We start from the raw sequence: 9,019 nt of genomic DNA on the forward strand, positions 1-9,019 counted from the left end.
AGTGTTAAAAGAGGGAGGTTTCTGTGGATACCTTATAGGTTATCCTACACAAAGTGGTCAGTCCTAGAAGCATATACATGCAGGCAACACTGAATAAGCTCAGTGGATTGTATTTATATGTGGAATTGGTTAACAAAGGTTAAAAAAAGAGGAAGTTGTGAATTTTGGAGGTGTATTAGATAAAGGAGGAGTATTACAGAGGAGGGGGAGAATAAGAAGTGATGAAGTTGTATTTTAAATTTTAAAATAATCCAGCATGTAAGTGGGAATGACTCCTACTGCCCCACTCTTAGCTTAGGAGTTATTGGCAGTTGATGACTGCTAAGGGCCATTGTCAGGCTGCCCACACACTAGTGGATAATCCCATAGCCATGTGCATCCAGGCAACATTAATTTGACTCTTGGCTATAATAATAATAATAATAATAATAATAATAATAATAATAATGCTTACATTTGTAGGAGAGATGTACCGAGGATGAAGGCCAAAGGAGTTGGAGGGAGGGGGGTTGAGAAAGATATGGTTGGTGCATTGTATACATCTAAGAAATTTGCAAATAATAATTATAAATACTTTGAGAGCATTTCATTTTCAGAAAACTCAGAACATTTAAATTCTTAAAGATTTAAAATTCTATATGGACATGTATGTGTGCATATGCCTGTGTATGTTTATGTATAATATAAATATATATATGTGTATGTGTGTACTAAATTTAAAAACAAATTAAAAAAAAACAAAAAACAAAAAAAATTTCACTTTCAAAGTCATTTAATGGCGTATTGTTTTGATTTTTCTTTACTATCTGTTTCAATAGTTAGTAAATTTTGGATACTATGATTTTTAAATGCCATTTTAGTATGTAATTTATTTAGACTGTACTATAACTAAACATAACCAAAAAGATAACACCAGAAACCGAAAAAAGTACACTGATAAGAAAAATTAGTCATTAAATTCAGTGCCTCCAGATATTTTCAGATTTTGATATCACATTTACATTTTCTACATTACTTACCTTGTCAAATATTTACTTACAATTCTTTTAAATTATTTCAGTTCTATTATTAAAACTAAAGTTGAATTATTCATTCACTGTTCATATAAGGCTGGAGCAATTTGATATTATTGCATAATTTCACCGACTAGGGAATTCTATCTTTGCACATGCCTTGTTAACATCATCTTCATTATAAAGCTTTTCCTTTGTTATTTCCTGTAGAACAGATTTGGTGGAAATATATTTTCTTAGCTTTTGTCTGAGGATATCCATCTTCAGCTATTCTTTGTTTCTGAATGGCATCTTTGTAAGATACATTGTTTTGGTTGTCAGCTTTACATCTTTCTTTACTGTGAAAAATCCCATGCCACTCTCTCCTGTCTCATATGGTTTCTGCTAAGAGCTGTGCTGTCAGGTTAATTGGGAGACCTTGATATGTTGTTTGCTTATTTTCTCATATAGTTATGAGAACCTTGTCTTTATTTTCAATGCTGCAATTTGATTACAACATTTCTTGAGATACTTAGTTTAACAAGCTGAACACCTTTGACTTCTCATACTTTGATATTTGATTGCTTCTTTTTATATTTCATTTTTAATGAAAAACAAATATATTTCAAGATGACTTAATAAAAATAATTAACACAAAAATTGTAGTTTCTGATAGCTGTTAGAACATTTAAAAATAAGTATGTAAACACTAATATAGAGAACATTTGTTCTCTACAGGCAGCTGGGGAGAGCTCGAAGCAGAAGAAGTCGTCTTCCATAGCCAGGGAAGAGCCCACCAATTGACTGTCCAGTGCCATATGGCCAGCTCTGAAAACAAACATACAAGTAACATTATATAGTAACAGGGTTCAGTAGCAAGGTAATATTATAGAGACATTTTACAGGTATGCATATATGCATGCAATAACAATTAATGAAAAATGAATCCCTGAATTTGAAATAGAGTGGGAAAGGATAAATGGGAAGGTTTAGAGAGAGGAAAGGGAAACAATAAACATAAGAACTTCAAGCCTCTGAAGAAAGAAATTGAAGAAGACCTCAGAAGATGGAAAGATCTCCCATGCTCATGGATTGGCAGGATTAATATAGTAAAAATGGTCATTTTACCAAAAGCGATCTACAGATGCAATGCAATCCCCATCAAAATACCAATCCAATTCTTCTGAGAGTTAGAAAGAACAATTTGTAAATTCATCTGGAATAACAAAAAAACCAGGATAGCTAAAACTATCCTCAACAATAAGAGGACTTCAGGGGGAATCACTATCCCTGAACTCAAGCAGTATTACAGAGCAATAGTGAAAAAAATTGCATGGTATTGATACAGACAGACAGATAGACCAATGGAACAGAATTGAAGACCCAGAAATGAACACACACACCTATGGTCACTTGATTTTTGACAAGGGAGCCAAAACCATCCAATGGAAAAAAGATAGCATTTTCAGCAAATGGTGCTGGTTCAACTGGAGGTCAGCATGTAGAAGAAAGCAGATTGACCCATGCTTATCACCCTGTACAAAGCTTAAGTCCAAGTGGATCAAGGACCTCCACATCAAACCAGATACACTCAAACTAATAGAAGTAAAAGTGAGGAAGCATCTGGAACACATGGGCACTGGAGAAAATTTCCTGAAAAAAACACCAATGGCTTATGCGCTAAGATCAAGAATGGACAAATGGGATCTCATAAAACTCCAAAGCTTCTGTAAGGCAAAGGACACTGTGGTTAGGACAAAACAGCAACCAACAGATTGGGAAAAGATCTTTACCAATCCTATAACAGATAGAGGGCTTATATCCAAAGAACTCAAAGAAGATAGACCGCAAGGACACAAATAACCCTATTAAAAAATGGGGTTCAGAGCTAAACAGAGAATTCACAGCTGAGGAATGCTGAATGGCTGAGAAACAGCTAAAGAAATGTTCAACATCTTTAGTCATAAGGGAAATGCAAATCAAAACAACCCTGAGATTTCACCTCACACATGTGAGAATGGCTAAGATAAAAAAAATCAGGTGACAGCAAATGCTGGCGAGGATGCGGAGAAAGAGGAACACTCCTCCATTGTTGGTGGGGTTGCAGACTAGTACAACCATTCTGGAAATCAGTCTGGAGGTTCCTCAGAAAATTGAACATTGAACTGCCTGAGGACCCAGCTATACCTCTCTTGGGCAAATACCCAAAAGATGCCCCAACATATAACAAAGACACATATTCCACTGTGTTCATAGCAGCCATATTTATAATAGCCAGGAGCTGGAAAGAACCCAGATGCCCTTCAACAGAAGAGTGGATACAGAAAATGTGATACATCTACACAATGGAAAATTACTAAGCTACCAAAAACAATGACTTTATGAAATTCATAGGTAAATGGAGAGAACTGGAAAATATCATCCTGAGTGAGGTAACCCAATCACAGAAAAACACACATGGTATGCACTCATTGATAAGTGGCTATTAGCCCAAATGCTTGAATTGCCTTAGATACACAGAACTCATGAAACTCAAGACAGATGATCTAAATACAAATGCTTCCCTCCTTCTTTAAAAGGGGAACAAGAACACCCTTGGCAGGGAATAGAGAGGCAAAGATTAAAACAGAGACAGAAGGAACTCAGAGCCTGCCCCACATGTGGCCCATACATATACAGCCACACAATTAGACAAGATGGATGAAGCAAAGAAGTGCAGGCCGACAGGAGCCGGATGTAGATCTCTCCTGAGAGACACAGCCAGAATACAGCAAATACATAGGCAAAGGCCAGCAGCAAACCACTGAACTGAGAACGGGACCCCCGTTGAAGGAATTAGAGAAAGGACTGGAAGAGGTTGAAGGGGCTTGAGACCCCATATGTACAACAATGCCAAGCAACCAGAGCTTCCAGGGACTAAGCCACTACCTAAAGACTATACATGGACTGACCCTGGACTCTGACCTCGTAGGTAGCAATGAATATCCTAGTAAGAGCACCAGTGGAAGGGGAAGCCCTGGGTCCTGCTAAGACTGAACCCCCCAGTGAACTGATTGTTGAGGGGAGGGTGGTAATGGGGGAAGGATGGGGAGGGGAACAGCCATAAAGGAGGGGAGAGGGAGGGGTTAGGGAGATGTTGGCCTGGAAACCGGGAAAGGGAATAACAATCGAAATGTAAATAAGAAATACTCAAGTTAATAAAGGAAAAAAAAAAAAGAAAGAAACATTGTAATTATATTATAGTCTTAAAAAATAAAAAGAAAATATTTAGAAAGTTATTTTGCATCACTTTTTAAAATTAAATTTTAAGTTAGTATACAAGATAATAGGCTTTATCCTGCCATCTCCATTGCTATATCATTATACATTGTTGATTTTTTAATTTATTTTTTCCCAATGAGATATTCTTTTTCCATTGACATTCTAAAGTCCTTTCTGAAATTCATATTCAAATATTTATTATTTAAACATTGCACCAAATTTATCATATGCTCTCTTTATTTTTCTTCATTTTTGTGTGTTTTCAAAATGCTAGTTTTTGATGTGCCTAATTCTTTTATACTATCTATTCTGATGTTGAAGTTTTAAGTTATATTTTTGATTCTTTTTAGCAGGTTTTCCCCACAAAATGTCTTACTAATTTTTGCTTTATATCTATTTTTTAAGTTTTTCTTTCTTACTATTTTCTTTAATCTTTTTGTGCAGTCCATTCTTTATCCCAATCTCATTCTGCACTCTGAGAGTTCGTCATTGGGTTCCTCCTCCCCCATCTCCAAGAGGACATACCCATACCCCCAAAATCCTGCCAGGTCTCCCTGGGGCCTCAATCTCTCAAGAGTTAGGCACATCTTCTGTTATTGAAGGCAGACCAGGCAGTCTTCTGCTGTATGTACGTCAGAGGCCTCTGTTTGCTGCCTGGATGGTGGCTCAGTAACTGAGAGATCTCAGGGGTCCAGGTTTGTTGAGACTGAATTTTTTTCTCTGTTTACTTCAAGCTGACAATAAATACCTATTTTAAAAATATCTAACTGGAAGTTCTCCAATTATTATTAAAGTTCCTGACATTGTATTGTTTTTGTTAAATAAAGCCATGGTTTTCTTCAGTCCATGATGTTTATTGATATACTGTTATACTTTTTTGAGGTTGGAATATTTTGCCTATATTTATAGAAATTATAAACTAGTTGTCTATTTTTCTTGTGTCTGTAGCAATTCTACTATTTTAGTACTGAAAAGTCCAAGGTAAGCTTAAGGTTTTAAAAATCATTCCTTTGTCATGGATTCAACAATATAAATCTCAGACTTGTTCCCAGGCCTCGGTACATTGTTCAGAATAAAATAGAGGGCGATATATTATGAGAACTCTCAGCCCAAGGTTCTCTCCAGGTTCAAGGCAGGCAAAAGACCCTTCAATTTAGTCACTAGTCACTGGCATGTGATTCTTTTGAAATATGTTTCGCCTAGCTCTTGAGAGAATCACTGTTGATGGTATATATCCACTTCCTGTCATTACCTGTAATGGGGTTTTGGCACAAATGGTAGAGATGAGACTGAGTCAAATAATATGTATATATAGGCAAGGTGTTTGGAGATTCAGTCTGAGCTGGCGCAGTACAACTTGAGATGAAGGGAGGTCATAGGTATTGAGAGAGATCAAGGTTATTTTCTAAACAAAGAGAAAGACAAGCTTTTGTTGGTTTGGGGGTGGCATGAAGTGGGCTAAAGTCTTCTTTGTTTGTTTGTTTGTTTGTTTTTCTGCTGGCCAAGGGCACATCTTCAGAAGTAGTGAGACAGTAGTATGGCCTTATTACCTGCTTGGTTTGTATATTCAATGTTATTTAAGGAAATTTACACAGGTGCTAACTATGTTAACAAGGTGATTAATTTTATGTGCCAACTTAGCTGAAATATAGTACCCAATTATTTGGTAGAATATCACTTTGGGTATTTTTGTAAGGTTTTTTAAATTGTGGTTTACCTTTAAATTGATGATTTATGGAAAGCAGATGGTTCATTACATAGTGGTTGGTATACACTAATCATTTGAAGACCTGTCCTGCCAATTGAAAGAGAACTCTGCAGAAAATTTCCTTCAGCCTTCTGTAATATCGACGCTCTTGTTCTACAGGAGCATACTTCTGATATTTCTGAGGCTGTAGTTGACCTCAGAGAGTCTCGAAGTGGTCAAAACAGGTTGTTACTTCTAATAAGGTCTATCTCAAGCAAGGGAGTAGACAAAAGAGTCAGGGTGGTTACTGTAAGAAAAAACCATGTATGCACTAAGTGCACCAAGTCAACATCTCCAAGATAAATAGAAAAAAAAAATGTAAGGTAATCTTGGTGGTCTTCAGGAAAGAAGCTTAGCAGTGCCTCCATGGTCCTCCTATGGGAGAAGTTGAGTAATTTCCATTCTCTAATACTGCCACTTATGAAAAGTATATTCTCTGGTTACCTGTGATTAAAGCTGTGGCCTCTGTGACCTAAGAGTAAAAAGAATATGAAGGGGGTTGGGGATTTGGCTCAGTGGTAGAGTGCTTGCCTAGGAAGCGCAAGGCCCTGGGTTCGGTCCCCAGCTCCGAAAACAAGAATTAAAAAAAAAAAAAATATGAAGAAACCTCATGTATAATTTGCTACTTACTGACTCTCCCATGACAAAGAAACTATTTCTTTGATAGCACTGAAGATGCACTGATCCATGGCAACCCAGGACATCTAGGACCATGAAAGTAAAGACATCAGAATAAAAGACGTATTATCATACATAAGATTTGAGAAAAAAAAATCCTTCTTTCAATATTTGGTGCTAGATTTTCTGTTTCTGAAAAAATTTATGGGTTCATTTTTGCTGTTTGTGTTTTAGCCATTGTTTATATTTTATATTATAGTTTTATTTATTTTTCTCTCTGTAGCCTCTTGGATGTGCTTATTACCCTCTTCAGTCCAAAGCACTGTTCCCAATATTCTCTATAGGGTTGATTTGGCAGACATGAATTCTTTTTTATTGGATATCTTATTTATTTACATTTTAAGTGTTATTCCCTTTCTAGGTTTCCCCTCAGAAAACCCCCATCTTCCCCCCTCTACCTTCTTCAATGAGGGTACTCCCCTACCCTCCCACCCATTCCCTCCTCCCTGCCCTGGCATTCCCCTACACTGGGTTAAAGCAGCCTTTATAGAACCAAGGCTCTCTCCTCCCATTGATGCCTGACAAAGACCATCTTCTGCTACATATGCAGCTGGAGCCATGGGTTGTTCCATGTGTACTATTTGGATGGTGGTTTAGTCTCTGGGAGGTTTGGGGGTTCTGGTTGGTTGATATTGTTGGTCTTCCTATGGGTTGCATAAATTCTTTAAGTCTGTCAGTATTGTGGAATGCTCTTTCTTTTTCAACTGTGGTGCCTACTTTGGTTGGGTACAGTTATCTGGGCTGGTATCTGTGATTTTTAAAAACTTGGAGCATATTGTGACAAACCCTTTAAGCTTTTAAAGTTTTGATTAAGAAATAAACTGTTATTGATGGCTTTGCCTTTATATATGATTAGTTGCTTTTCTCTGACACTTTGCAATACTTTGTCTTTATTCTATATATTTAGTGTTTTAATTATGATATGCTGTGGGAGTTTCTTTTTTCTGGACTTTGTTTTGTATTCTATAGCAGTCATATTGACAAAATACTTTTATGTCACATATTAACTCCAAAGTTAGTCCTTGGAAGTGTTTAAACTTACTTATCAGTTATCAGAAAACTCACTCTTTGTTGTTAACATTCCAATATCTTATGAGCAATGGAATATTGAAATATTATAACATTTTATTATGGAAAATATAATTTTGTCAGCATACACAATATTGTTTTCAATGTTACAGGCCTTTCTATGTATATAACTTGAATTCCATCCACTAAGTTCAGGTTGCTTCACAACAGATCCTCATTTCACCCTTGACCATCTACTCTGTTTTCTCAGCACAAAACTTCTCTGTCTGCTCCTGTGAATAATTAGATTCTCTCTCTTTATGTCACTCCCCCGTGTGTTTGCGTGTGTTTGTGTATGTGTGTGTGTGTGTGTGTGTGTGTTTGTGTGTCCCTCCCCCTCACTGCTCCAAATCCAAATGCTGCTAGACCTTTATGACTAATACCTCCCAAGTCCCTGGGAATGTGATAAGTCTCTATGAATTAGTTCAGCCTACACAGTAATTCTTTCTCTGGACTCTGTGCTATTTAAAGTCTGTGCATTCGTGTTGGCATCAAATCACTCTCAGGTATCATTACCTAGTGACTTCATGTCAATCTTATTTCCTCAACTAGATTTTAAGGGACACATATAAGAACAGAAAGATTTTCTCTTCCTCAGAAATTCTCTATCTGTAATTTTTGTATCATGATCAAAGAAGGACTCAGAAGTTACATTGACATGTTAAATATATAATGCACCCTTCCATGAATAATGCACTACTCATTAATAGGCAGACCTTAATGCATTTATCTTCTAAAAACATTTGAACAAATATTAGTGATGTACCTTTTCCTTTGTCGGGCCTTATATTACTCAATGTATTATTTTTGCAGGGCAGGTAATAAATGGTCCATAAGCACAGCTGAATCACATGGAAAACTATACACAAAAATCCCAGTATAATTTGATGAACTAGATCACCAGTCCAGTTGGAAGGTCAAGAAGAAGTAGGGAGGCAAGATATGTTTATACATTTTTAGTGTTGAAAAATAAATCACTGTGTGAAGACACCCTATATGAGATTACTGTTTTTGCAGTTTAACAAATCAGTGATCCTTTGTCACTAAATTTTCTGAAAATGTATATCTAACAACTGTAGGTTGATAGTGCTATGTGAGGAGACTGAAAATCAGTTAAGACGTTGAAAGAAAACAAGATTCATCCTAGTCCAAAAGCTCAGACATTTGTATTCTTTTGTTCTCCCTACCAATAACATTCCCTCTCTAAAATTGCACAGTAAAACAAAAATTAGGATGGTTAAAGGTAATTGACAATTCCAAAGCCCTAGAAAAG

Source organism: Rattus rattus, chromosome X (genome assembly GCF_011064425.1).
Source record: "Rattus rattus isolate New Zealand chromosome X, Rrattus_CSIRO_v1, whole genome shotgun sequence".
Classification (NCBI taxonomy): Eukaryota; Metazoa; Chordata; class Mammalia; order Rodentia; family Muridae; genus Rattus; species Rattus rattus.